Source organism: Equus przewalskii, chromosome 21, assembly GCF_037783145.1.
Source record: "Equus przewalskii isolate Varuska chromosome 21, EquPr2, whole genome shotgun sequence".
NCBI lineage: Eukaryota > Metazoa > Chordata > Mammalia > Perissodactyla > Equidae > Equus > Equus przewalskii.
In genome coordinates, this window is record NC_091851.1 from 45,433,687 (window position 1) to 45,458,068 (window position 24,382).

Here is a 24,382-nt window from a genome sequence, read left to right on the forward strand (position 1 = left end):
CTACCACTGGGGGAGTGGGTACTAGTGTTCGTATGTGTGTGAGGGTTGTCATTGGTGGTGGCGTTGTTTAAGGAGAGGGCATTCTTTCACCTTAGGTCATACACATTTTGGAAATATTAGATTAAATGAAATTAAATAGAATTCTTTATTGCAGGACTTTTCAGAGCCTTTACCTGCTCATGTGCTCCGTGATTATCCCAGAGCAATACAGGACGCAGCAGTTCCCAGAGCAATTTGACCATAGTAATTGGACTTTTTCTTTTCATGGAGTATCTCAGGCCACCATTCACACAAAGTCCTTGGGAAAAGTGTCACCGAGGTATGAAAGTGCACCTCCACCTGCTTTGATGGCCAATTCTAAGGTATTTTTGAAATTAGGAAGGATGAGAGATGGCCAAATGTGGAAGCCCAAACCCTTCTTGGGTGTGATAGTTCTCAGAGGCTGGCTTCCCAGCAAGACCCTGGCAAAGAGGAAATCTTTCTCAAATGTCTGTGTGTCCCCAAAGCTGTGAGGTTAGTCTTGATGATCTGACGCCCCTGTCCATGTCGGTCGCCATGGGGGTAGACGGTGTGTCTGAAAGACATGGGGCCGGGGGAGTCCAGAGGGAGAAATATGCACCCTCACTCTCTTCCTCCAAAACCCAAGACGAGAGGTGAAAGGGCAGAGAGTGCAGAAAGAGAAAGGAAAACAGAAGTTTCCATTTGTACTGGATGGTTTTGTTTTTTTGTCTGTTTGCAAATGTTCAGTGTAATGGTTTGAAACCCAGCCGTGTAGCTGCCGCCGCCCACACACAGAGCTGCAGTGGCAATGAGCTTCAGCAGGCAAACCATATCACCAGCGCCGGCCATTAAACCCGAACCCACACCAGGGCAGGCTGCACACCTACCCCCCGGTGTCCCTCTGCCAATCCCCCAGCGCCCCGGCACCCCCGACACCCACCACCCTCCACACACACAAGTTTTTAAAAAAAATTTCCAGCACTCGGTTTTCTCTAGAGAAGGCATAAAGAGAAGCAAAGGCAGAGATGGGACGAGCAGGGAGAATTCTCCTGCCTCATCGGAGCCACCGGTTTTCGGGAGAGCGCGGCAGCCCCCACCTGCCTGTGGACTGACCACTTAAAGGTGAGAGAGGACTTTGTGATTTCTTTATGCACCTGGAGGTCTGGGATGCAAGGCCAGGTGAAGGGACCTTAATCATTGAGCCTTGTCTGTTGCCTCCCGAGTGATTATACGAGGCAAGCATGATGGATGCTTCCTTCTAAGCACACGCAGTTATCTCTGACACAAGCCCCCACTCAGGTCCCTGTGAGAGCTTTTGAACCAGGGGGCTTCTAATCCCCCTCCTCCACCTTTCAGCACAGCCTCCTGAGTCTGAGATGTGGATTAAGGTCTGATCCTGCCTTTGCCTTGACCTGTTGATTTCCGACTGAGGCTGCTGACCCTTCCTCCCTCGAGCGAGCACTGACCCATCCTTTTGGGGCCATATGGACTGGTTCTCCATCCAAGGGGCTTTGGGAAACCTGTTTCCCCAGTGGCCCCAAGCCCGGTAATCAGAAGCAATCAGACCCAGCTGTCCAGCTAATCTGTATGAAATAGGCTTCCTTCCCAGTAGAAATCAACAAAGTTTAAAATAGAAGGGACTGTAATCGGAAACGAAGCTATAGCGTTCTGTGTGTGATGCAACAGGCAGAAACATCCGCATGGAAAATATTAAGCACAAATTACATAGCTCACAACCATGTGAGCCAGGAAAAGAAATGATTTCCTTGCTTATTAAGCATGTTTGTGGGTCGGAGGGTAGCCGAGTGGGGACATCTCTTCTGGAAGGTTTAAACCTCTCGACAAGAAGGAGAGAAATAAAACAAGAACGACAAAGATGGAGGGAAGGGAAAAAGGCCATAATGTAACGTACATGCAGAAGAGAAGCAGAAAACAAAGCTCCGAATTCTGTGCAGTCAGGGGATGAATCAGTTGGCATAGGTCTATTTTTAGTTTCCAAGATCTGCTGTTACATTTTCCTGGCATTAATTAATGTCACAGGCATGTTTCATCCACGGGTTCTGAAGGGCCTTAGCATGTCATTCAAACAGAGGTGTCGACCCTCACATATGGGCGCTCTCCATTCCTTCAGGGTCTGGTGTCCGACACAAACATGTGTCCAGAATGTTCCGCGCTCTGACCTTGCCCTCTCCGGGTGTATCCGTTATTCTCCTGGCTCCAGCTCTTGGATGTCTGGCCACTGGCCAAGGGAGAATTGTAATTGTTATGCTTTGTTTTTCAAAAAGGAAAGGCTGTACAGGCTGAAATTGGAAAAAAAAAAAGATTTTGGATCATGGCTTGGAATAAAAAAAAAGCGTCTTTGGGGGCAGCTCTACTACCACAAAGAAGATGAGGTCCCCCAATCTCCAAACAAGGCTGATTTTGACGAAGTAGATTTCACAACTGGGGAACATCCTCCAATGCAGTGTAGACAAAGCGTAGTGTTTGAGCAGGACCTCTCTCTTGGGCTGGGGCAGCTTGGATGTTGGCTGAAATTGTGTGTGAGGCTAATTACCCTGAAAAAGCCTGTCCCTGTTTCAGAGCCAAGGCTGTAAATCTGAAGAGCAATTTAAATGCAGGAGTTATTGTGAGCATGGCGCCCCACTTTCTGAGGTGACAACAGGGTAACAGCAGGCTTGAGAAAGAGGCAAGAATGAGAAATGGAAGGCCAAGTGGGAGTCGAACTCCTGGGACAACTTTTTGTACGTTTGCAACAATTATTAGGTCAACACAACAAAGTGTGACTACATCATGGCCCCTAATTAGAAAAGACATCCCTTGTACTCTGTGAAGTTATTCAGAATACTCTCCCACTATCCCAGAGTCAGAACAAGCCATTGTCTACTAGTCGTTCCGTGCCATTTATCAAGGACTATGTGTAGTCTTCGTTTAGTTCGTAAGTCATTTATGGTAGATCCATCCAAAAAAGGGGCATGGACAATCTCTTCAGAGTGGGCTAGGAGAGTTCCCACGGCACGTGGCTGGCCTCTCTGTTGAGTGGAGAAATACAAACAGTGTAGATGATCTCTGATGACCATTGACAAAGTTAATTTTTAGGTCCTCAAGAAGCTTTACCACTACTGACTGAATTTCTGAAGTTCTTAAGAAAGGTCAGAACTCAGAGGGTATGAGCAAGTAGGGTGTTGGCCTTGGGTCTCATGCTATGAGGCTCAACACCATCCTTTCACCCAGACAGCTGATTCAGAAAACCTAAGCCCACCCATCTTAGCTATGCGTGTCTGGGTGAGTCCTCCCTCCTAACCACACCGTGCTCCTTGAACACCATGCTCCTTGAACACTGCTGGTTGCATCCTTCCCCAGGGCGTCTCCAGCCTGGCATTTTCAGCAGGCAAAGTTCTGGGCTGGGAACACCTGTGTTCAGCCTTGATGAGAGGCCATGAGCGGGGAACCAGTGGATGGTCTCTCCATTGGTATCAAGGATCTCAGGCCCCTTCCAGGCCACCCATGTCTGTGGCCACAAATGTACAAGATGGGTGTCCATCTTGGCATGTCAGACAAGGCAGGTGACTTTCAGTCTCTCGTCCTCTGTTTGAGACCAGAGGATGCGATCAGAAAATCAAGTGAAAGCTTTCTTTGGTGCCCCAAACCTGGAGTCCTTTATCTGCTTTGTGGTTTCCTTAGGCACAGTGCAGTCTGATGTGCAAGCCCAGATGAAGGAATCTTTATGGGGGAGCCCTGTCTCAGTGGTAATCAAAGTTCCGATCGGAGAAGGTCTCCCCCCAGCCCGGGCTGTGCACAAAAGGGCTTGACCGGCATTTCTTCATTTAATCCTCGCGATGGCCCTGCGAGGCTGGCACGCTCCCTGTTGCCACTTGATGGAGGAGGAAACTGAGCCTTATGCATTTTATTTTTTGCATTTTATCTTAAAAATACAAAAATTTTGCATTGTTCTCCATAGTTTGTCCATTGATCTTACTATAAAATAACACTTTCCCCTAAAAAAAATCTTGAAGAAAAGTTGTCACTCCTGGGTGAGGCACACGTTACCTGTAGCATCAATATATGGCACCCCTGTGGCACTCAGCCCATTCTGGAAGAACAGGTGCCCCAGTTGGGAAAACCTGAGCTTGGCCCATTGGAGAGACAGGCCGCAGAGTCCTGAGTACCGAGCAGAAGCTCTCAATGTACATTTCGTGCCTGAGCCTTCTGCATTTGATGGTAACTCTGAGTGAAGGGTAGAACCCCCTTTGCTCTGTGCTGCCTGGCTCAGGCCCCCAGCATAAGCAAGGAACTGGACACGTTGTCAAATCTGCATCCATGATGGGTCCCAGCTGACTGGTGTGTGATGGGGAAGCTGGGCAAAGAGCTGGAGGGGAGGCTCTTACCCTACACGGGCTGGAGCTCTCTAGGGATTGCCCAGAGCTAGACTCTAACTCCCAAGCAGCCCCTGCCCCCAGGCCCCCCCGGCCGCCTCTCCTCTTCCTCTGTGACCTGCCACGGGCCTCACATCCTGAGAGGAGCCCTAGAAACGGGCCCTGTTGATGCAAACACACGTCCCCTCTGCCACAGGAAACGCGGCCTCACGTTCACCGTGATAACCATCGGGCTCCTCACAGAAACCGAAGAGGAACAGATTTTAGATTTTTAACTAAATTAGGAAACACATGTTCTCCCTCCCTCCCTCTCTCTCTCCCCTCAGCAATTCTCAATTTACCTCCCATGTAACCCCTGCCCTCCCTTCCTACCCCACGTTGGGAAGCTGGACATGTAGGAAATAAAGCCCCTTTTCCTCTGGGCTTAGGTAGCAGCGGTGAGAAAACAGGATATTAGTAATTCTAGAAGCCAATGGGGCTCAGGCTCCGGGTCGGGGTGTCAGATAAAATCCAGGCCGCCCAGTCAACATTTGAATTCCAATACAACACAATGCATACTTTTTTAGTATAGGCATGCCTCTAACATTGCACAGGACATACTTATACTAGCATACTACTCATTGTTTCTTTGAAGGTCAAATTTAACTGGGCATCCTGTATTTTCACATATTTGCTACCACTAGTAACTGTAGCATAGGGATCCACCAGGCGAGACTCAGAAATTTCATCTGGCCAGCTTCCTCATCAGACTTGCCTTCTGGCTCTCTGTTAATAACAGAGCAGTCTACCGTCCCCTCCACGGGGGCTCAGCTCCAGGCACACGCTAACATTGTGTGTTGGGGGAAGGTCTCCTTGGGTTTGTCCAATGGAGGTGTGCTGTTATCCATTGTTGAGGGGAGAATCTGAGGCCCAGGGAGGCCGGTGTGACTTGCTCCCGGCCTGTCTCGCTTCATAGTACTTTCCGGTAGTAGGTGGGTGAGCAGTGCGAGCACTGAGGAGCGCCAGGCTTCAGAGAAGCAGTAATAACAGGTTAGCCTGGAAGAGCTCTCTGCAGAGATGGGACGCTGTGTCAACACATGCAAATTATATGCAAATACTCTTGGCCTGCCTGCCTAGCAGGCTCACCTACCTGGATGAAAGATCTGTGAGCATGGCCCCCTGCCACCCTGGGTTTCCGGCAGGACAGGTGTACCAGGCTGAGCACTGCTGGGCCCCTGGAGAGGTCCACGTTCCCGGGGTGCACGTGGGCTTGGGTAGGAGGCGTGTGTGTGCTTGAGCGAGTGCATGCACGTGCTCTCTCTCGGCCGGGATGAGGATGCGAGGGGGCTGGTGTGGAGGTGGATGCGTGAGGCTGGGGGAGCATGTTGATGTGTGTGTGACTTGCCACCTTGATCTGTGAGCTCCCAGCAAGCCTCATGGCTCCTGTCTCCTGGGATAACCTTTCTGGAGGCTTCTCTGGCACCTTTCTCTGGAGAGAAGGAGGCACCCCCTCTCCCTGGGTATCCTCCTGCTGGGATGCCCACGATTGGAGGCTGTTGACGAGAATAATGGCAGTAGCAATGCTACCGTTAGCATTCATTGGGTGTTCGAGGTCCACCTGGCCTGTATGAGCAACTTGTACTCAGTTCTCACAAGTGCCTGTATTATTATTGTCCCTGCTTCACAGAGGAATACACGGAGGCATTTAAAGGTAAAGTGACTCACCCACAACTAGTGAGACACGGAGCCGAGGTGCGACTCCGGTTGCCATTCCCTCCCTTGCTCTGTAACCGGCCAGATGGGTCACTGCCAGGCAAATAGAAGACAGTGTGAACCTGGATCCTGGGCATGGACCGTCTGAGGAGGGAGCATTATTTTGATAAGTTCTTTATGGTGATTTGCAACAATTTTAACCGAAATGGTTTGGGATTTGTGCTCTTAGAGTTAATTTGCTGGTCCTAATGTTGGTGCCAACTGAAGCCCATGTGTTGGGAGACGTTCTCCAAGAGGAGAGCTGAGCCCAGGGAAGACTGATGGGGAGGGGGCCCCTCTCTCTTGTCCCCTGAAGGAAGGAGCTTGGTTTAGTGGCTAAGCCTGCTGGCATGGCGCCAGGTAGCCTGTGTCCAAATGGTATATTTGCTGATTGCTGGCTGAGTGGTGGGGGCAAGTTGCCTCACCTGGACGATCCTCCTTTCCCTCCGCTGTAAAGTTGTGTGCGTCCTGGCTGCCTCCCTCACATCCGGGCTCCAAGGTCTTGCTGGCCGACTGCGCTGTCAGTTTGGGCTTTTATATGAGTCAGTGCTATGTGCCACGCACCACTCAGGGGCTGCAAGAGCTCCAGCAACGCCAAAGCTGCGGCTCTGCCTTGAAGATCTTAGAATCCAGGAAACCAAGCTAAACCCGTTACACCGTGAGGTTGGTAAAGTTACACCCCCAAAGGGCCACAGAGAACGTGCTGCTGAGGTTCAGGACGGGGGGATCACTTCTAGCTGGGGAGACCTGGAGGCCGTGATTGAGAGGGCCACGTTCGGATCTATGGCGACAGACAGGGGCTTTGGCACGTGGACTTCAGGTGGAGGGAACTCCAGTCTGAAGGAGCAGCATGAGCAGGAGTGAGGAGGGGCATCTGTGAGCAGTTCAGTTAGGGTGGAGGGTTTGTCCACTCACCCACCCCTGCCAGCCCACAAGGTAGAAAGTTCCCTGCCCGAGGGGGTTTGCAATGTCAAGTAATGATACCTTGATTGTGTGATTCTCATTGTGATGAGCGCGGGCGAATGGGACCCGGGGAGGGGGTGGGCATCTAAGAAGGCTTCCTGGAGGAGCCGAGACCTGAGCTAAGATGCGAAGGTTTGGTGGGAGGCCATGAGGTGGAGAGAAAAGGAAAGGACACTTGAGGCCGTGGGTGTGGCTCCCGCGGGGGCCCTGGCTCGAGCAGGAGTGTAAGGGGCTGAAAGGCCGGTGTGTCGCTGTGGTGCAGAAACAAGAAGTGGGGCTTGAGAAGGGGCCGGGGAAGTGAGCAGAGGCTGGTGCCCACAGGGCCTTGCAGGCAGAGGACATCACTTAATTCCGAGACCAACGGGGCCATTGAGGAGTTGTGACTAGAGTGGGGATGTGTGGTGTCATTTTGTGCTTAAAAAACCTCCGTCCGGTTGTGGAGTGGAGACAGGATTTTCGGCGGGCAAGGGTGAAAGTAGGTAACTGGACTTTAGCCAGCTGGGGTCCACACAAGGCAATCAAAATCCCACTTGCCTAACACCCCCACCTCCCTGCCCAACAGGCTGAGTGGCTCACTGTTCGGGGCCTGGAGCGGTGTCTCACGCAGACCCTGTTCTGAGCTCACCGCCAGCTTGGCTTCCCCACAACTTTCCTTCGGAGAACACGTGCATTGGCTCCTGGCCCACACTCTCTGAGTTCAGCCTCTCTGAGCCAAATTCTGCACAACTGGACCCAAAGAGAAGAGGAAGGAGTCAATGAGACGTGAAGCATGCTTAAGACCCCCCGCCTGACTTCTGAGAAGGTCAGGGCCTGATTTCTGTCAGGCCCTCCTCGCTGGCTGGGCGCATCTTCTCGGGCTGGGCTTCCTGAGGAGCAAAGCTTGGCAGGAGGAGCTGATTGCTTCACCAAGAGAGCGCGCTCCAAGGCCCACAAGGTGAAGCGCTTATTGTGCTGGCTGTGGCCCAGGCGGGCTGGAGGGTCCAGCTGCCAAGACCTGATTGGGAGGCTGGACGGACATATTTGACTGTCCCAAGGGGCCACCAGCCCACCCGATGAAGGGAAGGCAGAGGTATGATGGCCCTGCCACCCAGAGCTACAGAGGGCTGTGGGCTCAGTAGGAAGATGCCCTGGCCAGCATGGCCTCCAAGAGGGAATGGCTGGCCTGCTGCTTTGTGCTGGAGTGAACTCTTCCTTTGAAAAAGCCACAAGCAACTTTCTCTCTGCCAACACGGCTGAGAGGCTTCCTTCAGTGGTTGCTTCCCAAGGACCCACTTGGAGCTCAGCTAAGAAAGCTAAATTCTTGTCCTCATCTTCAAGGAGTGCATAGTCTGATGAGAGAAACTGATGTGCAAACCAATCACGACTATACGCTGTCCTGAGGGCGCGAGTCAGAAGGTGCAAGGGACCATGGGATCCTGGGGGTGGAGGAGGCACCTGCTGCCTGGGCGAGTGGGGTTGTGCCTCCCAGAGGATGGGATGTTGGAACAGCCTGGAGCAGATTGTCCTACTGCAGCAAGGGGGACACACGCCTCCGGGACTGGGACTTCTCTGGGGATGCGTACATGCAGATTCACACATACTGGCAAATTCCACAGAATGTACATGTAGCCCTTTTGGAATGGGGACTGTGGCCCTGTCTCAGAGCAGCTCTGTGAGCACCAGATTAAGTGAGGCAAACAGCAAGCGATTTGATAACTCACGTTCTTTGCTTGCATTTCTTGGGCACTTGGAAGTAGAACCATGATCCATGGCGATACTTGTAAAATTTCTTCTTTCTTTTCCATCCACTTGCTCTCCTCCTGTGGCAACTCCAATGCCCCTCTTCCTCAAATTCTGTGAGAAGTTCCTTCCTGTGTTCTGGTCCTGGTATTTCGCTCAATTGCTTTCTCCATCTCTGTGCCAAACCTTATGCTACATGGAATAAAATTTCCCCCGTGGCCTAAAAAGCTCTGCATCATTTATCTTCTGCATGCCCTCTGACCTCATCTCTGGTACTTCTTTGCTATTACTCTGCACACCCATTGTCTTCTGGTTTTAACTTGACATGTGTGTGCTCACCCCAGGGCCTTTGCACTTAATGCTCCCTCTGTCTGGAAGCCCTTGCCCTCAGATTTCCATGGCTGAATGCTTCTTATCTTCCTCATCTCTCCTCAGGGATGCTCCCTCTTCCCTTTCCATCACCACTTGCCATACAACCCCATTTTTCTTTCTTCATTGCTCTTATCTCTACCTGAAATCACCGCACTCATTTCTGGGTTTTCTTCTTCACAGTCATCTCTCTCACTGGAATGTCAGCCCCACAAGGGCAAGGACCTTCTCTGTCTTATTCTCCCCTCATCCTTTGCCCTAGAACACCAGTTGGAACCTGGCTGGAACTCAAGAACTATTTGGTGGAAGCAGTAGCTTTTGAGGGCAGTTTCCCTGACACCTGGGAGGGTGATGCCTTCTTTCATTGCTTTCTTGGTTAGAATCTGCCTGTTTGGCTTTTGTCCTTATTTTCTCCTCAATTATCTTGATTATGAATCACATAAAAGACTAAAGAGCAGTCTAGTGAAGACAAAACCCTCTCCAGGCAGTGGGAAGTGAAGGAAGAGATTGGACAAAGCCGGAACACATTTTAGCAGAGAGGAAAATAGGCAAGCCTGGGCACACGCGTGCATCAATGTTTTCATGGGCACACACCTGTACGTATGTGTGCTTTTGCATGTATATGCATATAACACCATGACGAAAACAATGGCAGTGAGAGTTTGCTGGTGTGGGTAATGGCATGGGCTCTGATGAGAGGTGAGTCCTGGTCCCACTTCTGTGATCTGTAAAACGAGGGCGTGGCAAATTGGTTTTTGCTCAGATGCCGAATCTTACTGGGAATGATTTCCTGGAGGTGCAGGAAAAGAGGGTTCTGATACCGGCTCTGTGGGAAGAGTGCTGTGACCAAGTAGCCATGGATGTCAGAAGGGAAGGGGACATGTGCACCTGTACTTGACATCGCTGGGTTAGATGACCCCTGAAGTACTTTAGCTCTAAATTCCAGGAGCCCTCATCCTTTGGGAATGGTAAAAGATGAGTTTGGGACCCTGAATGAAAGGGCAAATTCTCCTGCGTTGGGAAGACCATCTTCAGAGTCCGACCTTAAGAGATGTGCTGGAAAACCTCTCCTGGAAGGTGTGAAGTGATGGTCGACCTCAGGAATGTATGGATGGGTTGTGTGTTTTCCCTGATGCTCAACCAAAGACCCTGAGATTCCCGGCACTTAAAAACAAGTCCTGCTGGTTGCTGGAGCTGGTGGTCCCTTTGCTGCAGGAACGGTGACACCGAGGTCATGCTAGCTCTTCCGTCTGAGTGCAGCTGGGATTCTGAACTCTGGAGGGAAATTGGGTGGCTTGCAATTTGAGCTCTGCTTCCTTTGAAAAAGGATTTGGGAGAACTTACAGTAAGAACATATCCAGAGGATAGGACAGTGAGAAATAATGCCAGAACGTGAGCTCGGAGGCCGCCAAGAGGAAGAGAAAACCACATCTTTGAGAAGGGCCAGGGTCTTTCAGGCCAGGACTTGGATTCGAGGAGCAATCATCATTTGGTTTCACAAGGACAAAAGGAGTTTTGGCTTGGAGAAGCAGCTGGCAGACGCTAATATACAAATCTGTGTTTTAATCTATTTGAATGTTTAAACACATTGTTTTTGTAAATACATCCCAAAGACACTGATTAGCTGATCTCTCAAGTGGTGAGGTGGGGTGGGGTCTTCTCCCCACCATTTTGTTCCCCATCTGGACCAGCGAACTCCTCCCCTTAGAAAAAAACAAGAAAACAAACCCTTACATAAGAAACTTTTGAGAGTGGGAGGAGCGGGGAACCAATTTTTTCTGTTATAGCTGAAAGGTAAGGCTTTTTCTTTCTGGACTAAAAAAATTAATCTACAGAAACAGTGGGTGATGCCAACAAATCCACTTGAGGCGCTGGAAGTGATTTCACTTTTACACTCTATGATTAAAAGTCTGATCGCCAAGCGCTCAGGAGCCACATCACGTGGTCCTAAATAGGGATACAGTTTGTAGGGAAACCACATGCCCTGCTTTCCCCTCGCTTTTTGTCTGCCACTCAGGCACTTTCATTATGTGTGACTCTGCGAGAGGGCAGCCAGGGGCGATGGTTTGGGCAAATGAACTGCAGAAGCCAATTACGGCGAGAACATCGGGTGTAATGGGCCCCAGGAAGCTTTGTACCTTTCCCCCACGCGCCACAGTCACTGCCCTGTGCCAGGAGCCAGCGTGATGGAGCGATCTCCATCAGCGAGATGGGAGCTGTTCCAGAAAGAGTCAGGGAAGACGGGGGGGCGTTTATCCCCACAAGCCTGCGTTGTACAGGAAGAGGGGACCAGGATAGTCACGGAAACCCTCTCGAGAGTCAGAAGGACATCATCTTGGCCAACTTCTGCACTCTGCCCACCAAGCCTGGTTCTGGAACCTGGTTCTGGTTCTGGCTTCCTCCCTCAGCCCTCCCCAGGGGGAATTTGGGCCAGAGAAACTAACCCAAACCCATCCCTGGCATCAGAAAATTGAGTTGGGAGGGCCAACACACATTCTGGTTTGAGATTTCCCAAAGACTTCTATGCAGACCCTGTGGGTATTTTTAATTTTTTTTTTTTAACTTCTTAACTTTGGGTGGAACACTTTTTTTCTTTTTAATAAATTTTTCATTTTGGAATCATTTTAGTTTTGTAGAAAAGTTGCAAAGTTAGAGCGAGGAGTTCCCACATCCCTTGACCCCAGATCTCCCCGTGAGCATCTTACGGGTGCACGGGGCACGCGTCACGCCTGAGAAGCGGAGGTTGTTGGCATGTGACTGCAACTGAACTCCAGACTCAGTGCGATTTCAGCAGTCTTTCCATGAATGTTGTCTTTCTGTTCTAGGATCCAGGCCAGGGTCAGGTGGTATCTCTTGATAGATCTTTTAAAAAAAGTGTAATCCTTTGGGAGTTATTTTAATAGATATTACAAAAATATATTCACATCGACTATGATGACAGCTTGGGACAAATTAAATGATAAAAGCAAGTGGATTTGAAGAAATACGTCATACATATAAATGAAGATGACAGGCAGCTTGGTGATGAGGAACAAGGCAGGCTGTGGTCCAGCCCCTTCCCTTCACAGCCCCACTGAAGGGAAGGGCGTTGTTCAGCGTCCTGCAGAAAGCCGGTCACAGAGTCCCGGCGGGGCGGGATGGAGACCAGCCCAGCGGCCCTTCCATAATCCAACAGCGCCTCTCTCCTGAGCGGAAGGAAGGAAGGAGGTGGAGGAGAGCGAAACTCGCTGGGAAAAAAGTTTCCATTTCAATTATTCAGCTGATCCTTGACCCCTATTACCACGGATAATCAAAAACTGGCTGCATGCATCATGTTTTAAATAAAAACATTGTTGGAGTGGCCCTGAGGACGCGCAGACAGTTAATTGCCTGGGGCACTCGTGCAATTACACTTCTGGGGGGGGGACACTTCTCTCTCTGCCCAGAAATGATAACAACAGCCATCAGCACAATGTCACACATCTGTGGAGGGCTCCTTGCTAAAGGGGCTCGACAGGTTCAAACCCATTTCTCATCACACGTGGACTGTGATTACAGACTTCTTTTGACAGTGAGGAGAGCGTGTGGAGGATGCTAAGGGGACCTGAACCCGAAGAGGGCAGGGCTTACGTGAAAATCCTTGTGCGTGTGTCCCCGAGGCACGAGGCTGTGGACCCCCAGAGCGAACGTGTCCTACTGCCCCTGTGAGAAGCCCGCTGTGACAGCACTCTACATTTGATCACAGGCCGCTGGGAGCCTTGGAGCTTTCCCACAGCAGGCAGGTGCCCCCTGGTTGTGAGTTTGTAAGTCTCTCAATGTGAGGTCTGAGTTTGGTCAGGAAGTGCCGGAGTTGGTAGGGTTTGTCCTTCAGGAATGTTGACCGAGGGCTGACTGTCCACACCCGCTGGGTGTGCGGTGGAGTGTGTGCAAGGGCCTGGTGGGGACAGAGGGGGGCCCCCGAAGGATCACTTATGACACTTGGGAGCCTGAGAAGGGGCGGAGACATAAAACGAGAGATGTGTTGAGTGTCCATCCCGAGAGAGAGAGTGTCCATCCTCTGGAGAGGAAGGGATCCGGTCTGTCTTGGTTGGTCTTGTGCGGTCTTTGCTCTTCACAAATTGTGTTCCATGGTGTGTACAAGAGTGTTGAAACAAACGTATTCATCCCTTCCTGTTCGTTTATTTAATACGTACTTTTGGGACCACGACGCTGTGCAAGGTGCTGTTCTGGGTCGGTTCAGTGCTTTGAAGAGGCCGCTGCAGTGGGGGAGAGGGAGGCAGGCAGCCGGATGTGGGGGAGAGGAACAGCACCTGGGGATGAGCCCGAGAGACGTGTCTCGTAGTCACTATTGGTTTGACTCACCCGAGGCCCTGAGAAGCACCCTTAGTGCCCTGCTTGCTGGTGAGGCTGGGTGAGGTCCAGGCCCCAGCTTTCCTGCTCAGACTCATCCTCACGCTCGGCCCTGGGGGAACCGGGTGGTGGCTGCACTTAGAGTTGCAAGAAGCGGGCCAGCTGCAGCCAATCCCCCTCCTTGTGGCTTTCTGCCATGTGACTGCACATTTGGGAACTGGGGAAGGTCCCGGGGACCCAACCCCAAAGGCAGGGGATCACTCTGCTCCCCCTCCACAGCTTCTCGACAGGAATGTGTGTGCAGCAGGTGGAAGCACGACGTGGCATCACCCTGGGTGCCTTGTTCTTCCCGCCTTGTCTCACTTGGACATCTAGGGTGTCTGACGACTTCTCCTTTTGCTTCTTTTTCTTTTAGCTGCACAAGATAGCTTTGTTTTAAAGAGCAGTCATTGAAGACTGCAATTTTGCCAAATGAGCCTTGCTCTTGGCAAGGGGGTAATATATCATTTTCCTTTGTTTCCTTGGGGAAGAAAGCCCCCAGAAAGCAAGTTCACCATTCTTTCGAAATAATTTTTCTTTTTCTTTGGTGAGTATTGCCACATGTTTAGCTCACTGGTTATCTGTTGCACCCTCTGGAGAGTTGAATTATATCACGGTGCTTAGAAAAATTGGAAGGGGAGTGATTATTATATCGAGATATAACTCACAAACCATAAAACTCACTCTTCTAAAATGTACGATTTAGGGGTTTTTCGTATATTCAGAAAGTTGTGCAGTCATCACAATTATCTAATTCCAGAACATTTTCAGCACCCCCAAATAAACTCCATACCCATTAGCAGTCACTCCACTCCCTCCCCCGCCCCCAGGCAACTACTAATCTACTTTCTGTCTCTACCGAGTTGCCTATTGTGGACATTTCATATAAATGGAATCCTACAAAATGTGGCCTTTTGTGTGTGGCTTCTTTCACTCAGCATCGCCTCCTCAAGGTTCATCCACGTTGTAGCAGGTGTCAGTGCTTCACTCCCTTTTTATTCCCTGGTGATAGTCCATTGATGGACAGGGCACATTTTGTTTATCCGTTCATCTGTTGATACGTTTATTTTCAATCAACTCCAAACGTGTGTGTGTGTGTGTGTGTGTGTGCGCGCTTTAAGTAGCCCTCGTTCAGGAAACCTTTTCATTAATTTGTTTTAATGAAGTGCATTCAGACTGTAACTTTGGAGAAAAAGGGCAAATCGATGTCCTTTTGGGATATAGAGACAGATTCGTCCCTGAGGCCTTCCTTGTTCTTCCTTGGCTCATCTGGGGCAACATCTGGCCCAGGCCCCTCAGAGAGCGCCTGGCCCTGCCGAGGGAGCCTCGCTCATCCCTCCTTACTCCAGTCTCTGGAGGCTGGATATTGTTGATGGCAAAGTGGGACAAGAAAACATTCCTCTTTCCAGTGGAAAAATGGTGCATTTCAAAGCAACGGGAAACCGCCTACAGGGGCTGACACACCGCCACTCTGCACAGCCAGTTTTGCGTCTGGTCTGCCCTGTCTCACCCCCAAATGCATCTCTTTCCAATGGCTCATTGCCTGGTTTAGAGAACCATTTTGCCTCTTAGCCTCCCCCATTTGGAATAATTGTGTTTTATCCATCACTCTGGTATTTGCTCCTTTCGAAGTCAGAGAGCAGGGCAGGCACCAGGGTGTCGGGAGAGAGGATCTTACTGTGGGTGCAGAATTTAAGGGGCACCCAAAACTCCATCATCAAGACAATATTTTAGTGCAGTACCTTAAAAATAAAAATTAATGCAAAAAATTCCATATTGAATGAAATATCAAAATTTAAATAAAGACCGCATCATAGAGATCTTTGAGAGGCCTCCTGCAGTCATACCTGTGATGGAATTGCTCATCTGGGCCCTCAGGAAGCTCCAGGCTTACAGGTGGAGGCTCTGCAGATGCTCCAGCCCCATGTCCAGGAAAATGATGACACTGGCTCTAGTTCATACTATTGCACAGAACAGCCTCATCTTTAAGGCAGTGAGCTGCACGCCTCCACTGCCAGGCAGCAGTCTCTGCTTATGGGTTGTTAGATCAATAGTCACAATTACTAAAAACATGAGTTGTGGCTCTATTTTTTCCCTGTCTGCGTCTATCTCTTCCTGTTTTCTAAGGGTTGCTTCTGTGACATTAAGTAACGTATGAAAATAATTGACTTCCTATTTCTGAGCCGACCCAAGTTTCATCTCTGCTTGAGTCTCCTCTAGGTTGCTCAAAATGGTGCTTTTCTCAGTGAAGCACGGAGTTGACTCAAAGGCCAAGCAATGGGAGACCATCCTTTTTTCTTTCATTTTCTAATACACAGGGAGCATGCCTCCGTCCTCTGAGATGTTGCCTGCAGAGTGGGCACTGGGAGAGGATCCGAAGGCGCCTTCTCGGCAGAGAGTTGCGGCCTCCCTCCGCGGAGTGGGAGCAGGGCCCGCGAGCTCCTGTCTCCTCTGGGCGGCCAGCCCAGGGGTCTTTCCTGGAGCAATGCGTGTCTTCTCAGTTTCAGGCCACGTCATCCATGTTTGAATCGGAGCATCACTGGCTGGAAATACGTCACTCTTCGTACAGGTATGTAACGTGCTCCGCGAAGATAAGCGTACAGAGGATGTCAGTTTTTTAAAAAAGCAACTCTTTTTTTGCCCTCTGTTCTTACGGATATATTTACTTTCAAGCACACAATTAAAAAGAAAATGCTGTGTAAAAATGGATCTGACCCAGTTCAGCAAATCTCTTGTGTGCTTAATGCTACTGTTGCTTTTGTCAAAATATTTACTGCAATTTGTAATGGCTGTCAGAAACGAGGTCCACAATCCATGTTCTTCTAAACCTAAAAACAACCTATAAAGAAATTTGCTGCTTTGTGAGCAGTTTTATTTTTCCAAAGATGGACCTAATTAAACTGAAGATGACGTGACTTGGTTAGAAACATCAGTTATATTAGCTCAAGAGTTTGAAAACAAAATGTACAGTATAATCTAAATAGCAAGATGTTTGATAGAGGTACTATTTATGGCGGTTCTACTGATCAACCACCAAGGGTAGCATTTTTCAATGAGATTTACAAGGGACCATGGACCCTGGAGCATGTATTTATGCACGTATTTGGCTTCCCAGTATCCAAAATAGCAAAGAGATGGAGGGTCTGTCAGATAAGCCGTGGAGCCCATGCTCTGAGAGGTAATGCGCTCCTCCGTTCCCGTAGCAAATCTTTCTGTAAGAATGAAACCAGAGATGTTATCTGCCAGAATGCAACAGGGGACAGGATGCAACTTAGAGAAACGATAACATGAGCTGACTGGGAAAAACAGAATAAATGTCAGGGCCGGTTTAAAATAATGTGCCTTTTGACCACCCTAACATTGCTGCTGAGAGCAAATATTTAGGATCACAAGGTTAATATTAATTAGAGCAAGTGCTTATTTTCTACATCAATCTTGGGGGCTGTGGGAAGGTTCCGAGAAGCCGAAGGATGAAGATTTGCTGCCTCAGTTGCACTTGGAGCGGGAAGTCGGCGGAGGGGGATGCTCATGAAGCCGGAGGAGCTGCTGACCCACCTGAGCAGGTCATCCCAAAGGGACCTCACTGATGGCTGGGCTGCTCTGGATGGGTCAAATTCAGGAATTTCTGAAGACTCTGTTTGGGGCATCCTTTTCTACGCTTTCTTGCAACCAATTGAGAGGTGTTTGCAGGTTTTTGTTGTTTTAGTTCCGGTTTCATTATGATCACTTTGCATCCAGAGCAATGGCAGGGCTTCTCCATAGATAGCAGTGACGTAAGATGTCCTTTGAATGTAAGGGTACATAAGGAAAAGTGAGTTGATACAAAGAAAACTATGTCAAGGAAAATGATGTCCATTGAGTCAATGTTTCTCCAAGGGTAGCCTTGTGGCCCTCAGGGCTAGGGACATGGTTTTAGGTAAATTTTAGATGCTGTAGTAAATAACACTGACTCACGTGCTGCAAAGGTTGTTCCTGTTTTAATTCTCTCTCTTTTTATTTACTTACTATGTATTATTTTATAAATTAGCCTTTTTGTTTGGACATAATTGTAGATTTGAGTGCAGTTGTAAGAAATTTTCCATAGAGATTCCATGTACTTCCTTCCCAGTTGCCCTCAATGATAATATTTTCAAATCACAACCCGGAGATTGACATTGATACTGTCAGATGTAGACCATTTCCATCATCACAAGGATCCTTTGTGGCCACACTCACTTCCTTCCTGCTCCCCTCCTCTTAACCCCTGGGAACCATTCATCTGTTCTCCAGTTCCATAATCTGTTTTCAAGAGTGTTACAGGAATGGAATCATACAGTGTGTGGCCTTTGGGATTAGCTTTTTTCACTTAGCATAATTCTCTGGAGATTCATCCAAATTGTTCCATGTAATAATTCTCTCTTCTTTATTGCTGAGTAATATTCTATGATACGGATGTACCACAGTTGGTTTAAACGCTCATGTGTTGAAGGACATCTGGGCTGATTCCAGTTTTTGGCTCTTACAAATAAAGCAGTTGTGAACATTCGTGTACAGGCTTGTGTGTGAACATAAGTTTTCATTTCTTGGGATCAATGCCCGAGAGTGCAATTCCTGGGTTGATTGGCAGTTGCACGTTTAATGTTTTTTTAAGAAACTGCTAAACTCTTGTCCAGGATGGTTGTACCACTTCACATTCACGCCAGCGATGTGTCTAGTTTTTCCACATCCTCACCTGCATTTGGCGTTGTCACCATTTTTTATTTCTGCCACTCTGACGGGTGTGCAGTGATATCCCATTGTGGTTTTAGTTTGCTTTTCTCTGATGGCTACTGATGTTGAACGGCCTTTGGTGAGCCTGTTTCCATCTGTGTGTCTTCTTTGCTGCTATATCTCTTCAGGTCTTTTGCTCATTTTCTAATTCAATTGTTGTTGAATTTTTTTTTAATGTTCAGTTTTCAGAGTTCATTATATCTTCTACACATAAGTCCTTTGCCAGATGTGTGGTTTGTGAATATTTTCTCCTGCTCTGTGGCTGGTGTTTTCATCCTCTTCAAAGCAGGGGCTTTCAAAGAGCAAATCTTTTTTGTTGAGGTCCAATTTATTAATTTTTCCCTTTATGACTTAAACTTTTGGTGTCAAGTCTAAGAACTCTTTCCTATGTCCTTGATCCTGAAAATTTTCTCCTAGTTTTTTTCCGAAGCTTTCTATTTGACATTTTACATTTAAGCCTGTTTAGCATGTTGAGTTAATTTTTGTGTAAGTAAGGTGTGAGGTTTATTTTTTTGCCTATGGTTTTCAATTGCTCCAGCATCATTTATTGAACAGGTTTTACTCCCTCCAATAAATTACTTTTGAAACTTTGTTAATAATCAGTTGGGCATATTTGTGTTGGTCTATTTCTGTTTTTTTTCTTCTTGTTTTTTAATATTAATAGACTTTATTTTCAGAGCAGTTTTAGGTTTGCAGAAATATTAAGTAGAAGGTACAGAGAGTTCCCATATACCCCCTTTCCGCCCTTGGCCACATACACAGTTTCCCCTATAATTAATATATTGGCTTTTTTAACAAAATGCTCTTCTGTTGATCTGTGTGTCTATACCTCTGCCAACACAACATGGGCTTATTGCAGCTATGTGGTAAGTTTTCAAATCAAGTAGACTGATTCTTCCCATTTTACTTTCCTTTCTCTAAATTGAGTTATTCTAGTTCCTTTACCTCTGCATATAAATTTTAGAATAATCTTGCCTATGCCTACAAAAAATCTTGCTGGGATTTTGATAAGAATTCCATCAAGCCTGTATATCAATTTGGGGAGAATTGACAGCTTTACTGTGTTCGGCCTTCCAGTCTATGAACACAATATGTCTATTTATTTGGATTTTCTTTGAGTTCTTTCATCACTGTTTTGTAGTTTCCAGCATATAGGTCCTGTATGTGTTTTGTTAGACTTCCATCTATGTGCTTCATTTTTTTGAGTGATTATAAATGGCATCGTATTTTTAATTTTGGTTTCCAATTGTTCATTGCTAGTATATAGAAGTAGAATTGATTTTGTATGTTGATCTTGTATCTTCTGACTTTGCTGAACTTACTTAACAGTTCTATGCAATTTTTTGTAGATTTCTTGGGATTTCTACGTAGGCAATCACGTCAGCTGCAAATAGGAACAGTTTTATTTCTTCCTTTCCTATCGGTATGTCTTTTATTTCCTTTCTTGCTTTATCCCACTGGCTAGAACTTCTAGTACTATGTTGAATAAGAATGATAAGAGGTGCCTCTTTGTCTTGTTCCCAGTCTTAGGAAGGCAGTTTTCAGTTTCTCCCCATTGAATAGAACCTTAGCTGTAGATGTTTTGTAGATGCTCTCAGCAAGTTGAGAAGCCTTCACTCTATTTTTGTTTCCTGAGAGACTTGATCAGGAACAGGTGTTGACTTTTGCCAGAAACTTTTCCTACATTGATTGATGTAATCAAGTGATTTTTCTTCTTTACTTTAATATGGTAGATTACATTGTTGGATCCCTGGAATCCTTGGCTGTGGTGTATAATTCCTAATATTTTGTGAAAGATTTTGCATCATGTTCACAAGGAATATTGCTCTGCAGTTTTCTTTCTTTCTTTCTTTCTTTCTTTCTTTCTTTCTTTCTCTCTCTCTCTCTCTCTCTCTCTCTCTCTCTCTCTCTCTCTCTCTCTTTCTTTCTTTCTCTCTCTCTCTCTCTCTCTCTCTCTCTCTCTCTCTTTCTTTCTCTCTCTCTCTCTCTCTCTCTCTTTCTTTCTTTCTTTCTTTCTTTCTTCTTTTTACTGTCTTTGTCTGGATTTGATGTCAGGGTAACACATAGCTTCATACAATTACTTGGGAAGTGTTCTCTCCTCTTCTATTTCCTGGAAGAGGTTTTGTAGAATTGGTGTTAATTCTTCTTTAAACCTTAGGCAGAATTCTTCAGTGAAACCATCAGGACCTGGAGATGTCCTTTTTGGGAGTTTTAAAATTACAAATTCAATCTTCTTAATTGTTATAGTGCTATTCAAATTATTTCATAATAGGTTGAGTGTGGTAGTTTGTGTTTTTCAAAGAATTTGTCCATTTCTTCTAGGCTGTCAAATTTACGTGGATAGAGTTAGTCACAATATTCCCCTATCGTCCTTTTGACGTCTGCAGGTCTGTGGTGATAGTCGCTGTTTCATTTCTGATACTGGTAATTTGTGTCTTCTCTCATTTTTCCTCTCTCAATTTTCGTAGAGATTCTAAAGATCAATTTTATTGTTCTTATTAAAGAGCAAGATTTTTCTTCATTGACTTTCTCTGTTATTTTTCTGTTCCAACTTTTTTGATTTCTTTTTTTTTTTAATTAATGTTATGATAGATTACAACCTTGTGAGATTTCAGTTGTACATTTTTGTTAGTCATGTTGTGGGTACACCACTTCCCCCCTTTGTGCCCTCCCCCCAACCCCCCTTTTCCCTGGTAACCACCGATCTGATCTCCTTATCGATATACTAACTTCCACCTATGAGTGGAGTCATATAGAGTTCGTCTTTCTCTGACTGGCTTATTTCGCTTAACATAATACCCTCGAGGTCCATCCACGTTGTTGTGAATGGGCCAATTTTGTCTTTTTTTATGGCTGAGTAGTATTCCATTGTGTATATATACCACATCTTCTTTATCCAATCATCAGTTTCTGGGCATGTAGGCTGGTTCCACGTCTTGGCTATTGTAAATAATGCTGCGATGAACATAGGGGTGCAACGGACTCTTGAGATTTCTGATATCAGGTTCTTAGGATAGATACCCAGTAATGGGATGGCTGTGTCATAGGGTATTTCTATTTTTAACTTTTTGAGAAATCTCCATACTGTTTTCCATAGTGGCTATACCAGTTTGCATTCCCACCAACAGTGTATGAGGGTTCCTTTTTCTCCACAACCTCTCCAACATTTGTCACTCTTGGTTTTGGATGTTTTTGCCAATCTAACGGGTGTAAGGTGATATCTTAGTGTAGTTTTGATTTGCATTTCCTTGATGATTAGCGATGATGAACATCTTTTCATGTGTCTATTGGCCATATTCATATCTTCTTTTGAGAAATGTCTGTTCATGTCCTCTGTCCATTTTTTGATCAGGTTGTTTGTTTTTTTGTTGTTAAGCAGTGTGAGTTCTTTGTATATTATGGAGATTAACCCTTTGTCGGATAAGTGGCTTGTAAATATTTTTTCCCAATTAGTGAGCTGTTTTTTTGTTTCAATCCTGTTTTCCCTTGCCTTGAAGAAGCTCTTTAGTCTGATGAAGTCCCATTTGTTTATTCTTTCTATTGTTTCCCTCAACTGAGGAGTTATAGTTTCTGAAAAGATTCTTTTGAAACTGATGTCAAAGAGTGTACTGCCTATATTCTCTTCCAAAAGACTTATTGTCTCAGGCCTAATCTTTAGGTCTTTGATCCATTTTGAGTTTATTTTGGTGTGTGGTGAAAAAGAATGGTCAATTTTCAATCTTTTGCATGTGGCTGTCCAGTTTTCCCAGCACCATTTGTGGAAGAGACTTTCTTTTCTCCATTGTAGGCCCTCTGCTCCTTTGTCGAAGATTAGCTGTCCATAGATGTGTGGTTTTATCTCTGGGCTTTCAATTCTGTTCCATTGATCTGTGGACCTGTTTTTGTACCAGTACCATGCTGTTTTGATCACTGCAGCTTTGTAGTATGTTTTGAAATCCGGGATTGTGATTCTGCCGGCTTTGTTTTTCTTGCTCAGGATTGCTTTAGCAATTCACGGTCTTTTGTTGCCCCATATGAATTTTAGGATTGTTTGTTCAATTTCTGTGAAGAATGTTCTTGGGATTCTGATTGGGATAGCATTGAATCTGTATATTGCTTTAGGTAGTATGGACATTTTAACTATGTTTATTCTTCCAATCCATGTGCATGGAATGTCTTTCCATCTCTTTATGTCATCGTCAATTTCTTTCAAGAAAGTCTTGTAGTTTTCATTGTATAGATCCTTCACTTCCTTGGTTAAGTTTATCCCAAGGTATTTTATTCTTTTCGTAGCGATTGTGAATGGGATTGAGTTCTTTTTCTGTTAGTTCATTGTTAGTGTATAGAAATGCTACTGATTTATGCACGTTAATTTTATACCCTGCTACTTTGCTGTAGTTGTTGATTATTTCTAATGGTTTTTCTATGGATTCTTTGGGGTTTTCTATATATAAGATCATGTCGTCTGCAAACAGCGAGAGTTTTACTTCTTCGTTACCTATTTGGATTCCTTTTATTTCTTTTTCCTGCCGAATTGCTCTGGCCAGCACCTCCAGTACTATGTTGAATAGGAGTGGTGAAAGTGGGCACCCTTGTCTTGTTCCTGTCCTCAGAGGGATGGCTTTCAGTTTTTGTCCATTGAGTATGATGTTGGCTGTGGGTCTGTCACATATGGCCTTTATTATGTTGAGGTACTTTCCTTCTATACCCATTTTATTGAGGGTGTTTATCATAAATGGGTGTTGGATCTTGTCGAATGCTTTTTCTGCATCTAGTGAGATGATCATGTGGTTTTTGTTTTTCATTTTGTTGATGTAGTGTATCACGTTGATTGACTTGCGGATGTTGAACCATCCCTGTGTCCCTGGTATAAATCCCACTTGATCATGGTGTATAATCTTTGATTTCTTATCTTTATTATTTCCTTCTTTAGATGTGATTTTAGTTTATTATGCTTTTCTTTTACTAGATTATTGAGGTAGGAGCTTAGATTATTAATTGAGACCCTCTCTCTTTTCTAATATAACCATTTCATGCTATAAGTTTCCCTCTGAGCACCGCATTAGCTGTGTCCCACGAATTCTGAGATGTATTTTCATTTTCGTTCATTCAATGTATTTTTTATTCACCCTTCACATTTCTTCTTTGACCCATGGGTTATTCAGTGGTGTGTTGTTTAGTTTCCAAGTGTTTGGAGATTTTCCTGTCATGCTTCTGTTATCGATTTCCGGTTTGATTCCAGTATGGTCAGAGAACATACTCTGTATGATTTCAATTCTTTAAACTGGCTGAGATTTGTTTTATGGCCCGGGATGTGCTCTATCTTGGTGTAGCACTCTGGACCCAAAGGTAGTAGAAGCTACATAGTAGGTTCAACAAGAGACGTTTGCAATAAGAATTATTAACTCTAAAAAAGAGTGACTATAAGACATACGAGAACTCTATACTGTACTCCAGGACTGAGAGGAAGGGCAGACTTGAAAGGGGTTCAGAGCTCATTGAAGAAGCTGTGGTTTGGCCATGGAAGAGCAAAGGAGTTGGCTGGTTTAGCCAGACAGGAGTTTGTCTGGAATTGCTGGGCAAACAACAGGCAACACTCTGGAATGCAAGCAGGAAGCAGACGATAGACAATAGGAAATGAGGGTGTATACTGGGAGTCTGGACACCAGTGGGAACAGAGGCTGTTGGAGCTCATGGGCTGCATGGGTTGGAGGTGGACTGGTTCTCTGTGGAAGCCTTGGCCACATGTGGGCTGTGTGCAGGCTGCATGGGGTGGCAGAAGGAGCTATACATCCATGTGCACACTCTGCGTCACGGGCAGGCTGTGTGCAGACTAAGCAGGAGCTTTGGTTTCCACGTGTGGGGGCTGCAGGCATGTTAGTGCCAGGCTGAGGCTGAGAGGTTGCACAGGGAGTGTATCTGGGGCAATTGGCAGGGGCAGGGTCCAGCACATGTCCTCACACCCATACCATTGACGTTCTCCCTGGCCACTGCTGGAAATTGCAGGAAGCCTTTCTCTCCTGAAGTGTCTCTCCAGCATCCTCTGTTGAGTAAACTGAGCACTGTGCCCACTTTAAAGGGGAAAAGCTTAAAGGAATTGCATTGTTTATCATACAGCGTATGTTGAAGGG

General features: G+C 46.5%; 1 protein-coding gene across 3 annotated transcripts in view; it reads left to right on the forward strand.

Annotated features, from left to right (window-relative positions):
• Positions 1-791: 791 nt before the first annotated feature.
• Positions 792-24,382, forward strand: part of ZNF831 (zinc finger protein 831) — a 106,686-nt gene continuing 83,095 nt past the window's right edge. For 2 of the 3 annotated variants that reach the window (XR_545797.2, XR_011531249.1), the window contains exon 1: positions 15,727-16,092. The gene's annotated coding sequence lies outside the window, so the exon portion shown is untranslated. Of the gene's footprint in view, positions 1,123-15,726; positions 16,093-24,382 lie in introns of those variants that run through there. The other variant, XM_070589644.1, reaches the window with a different exon arrangement.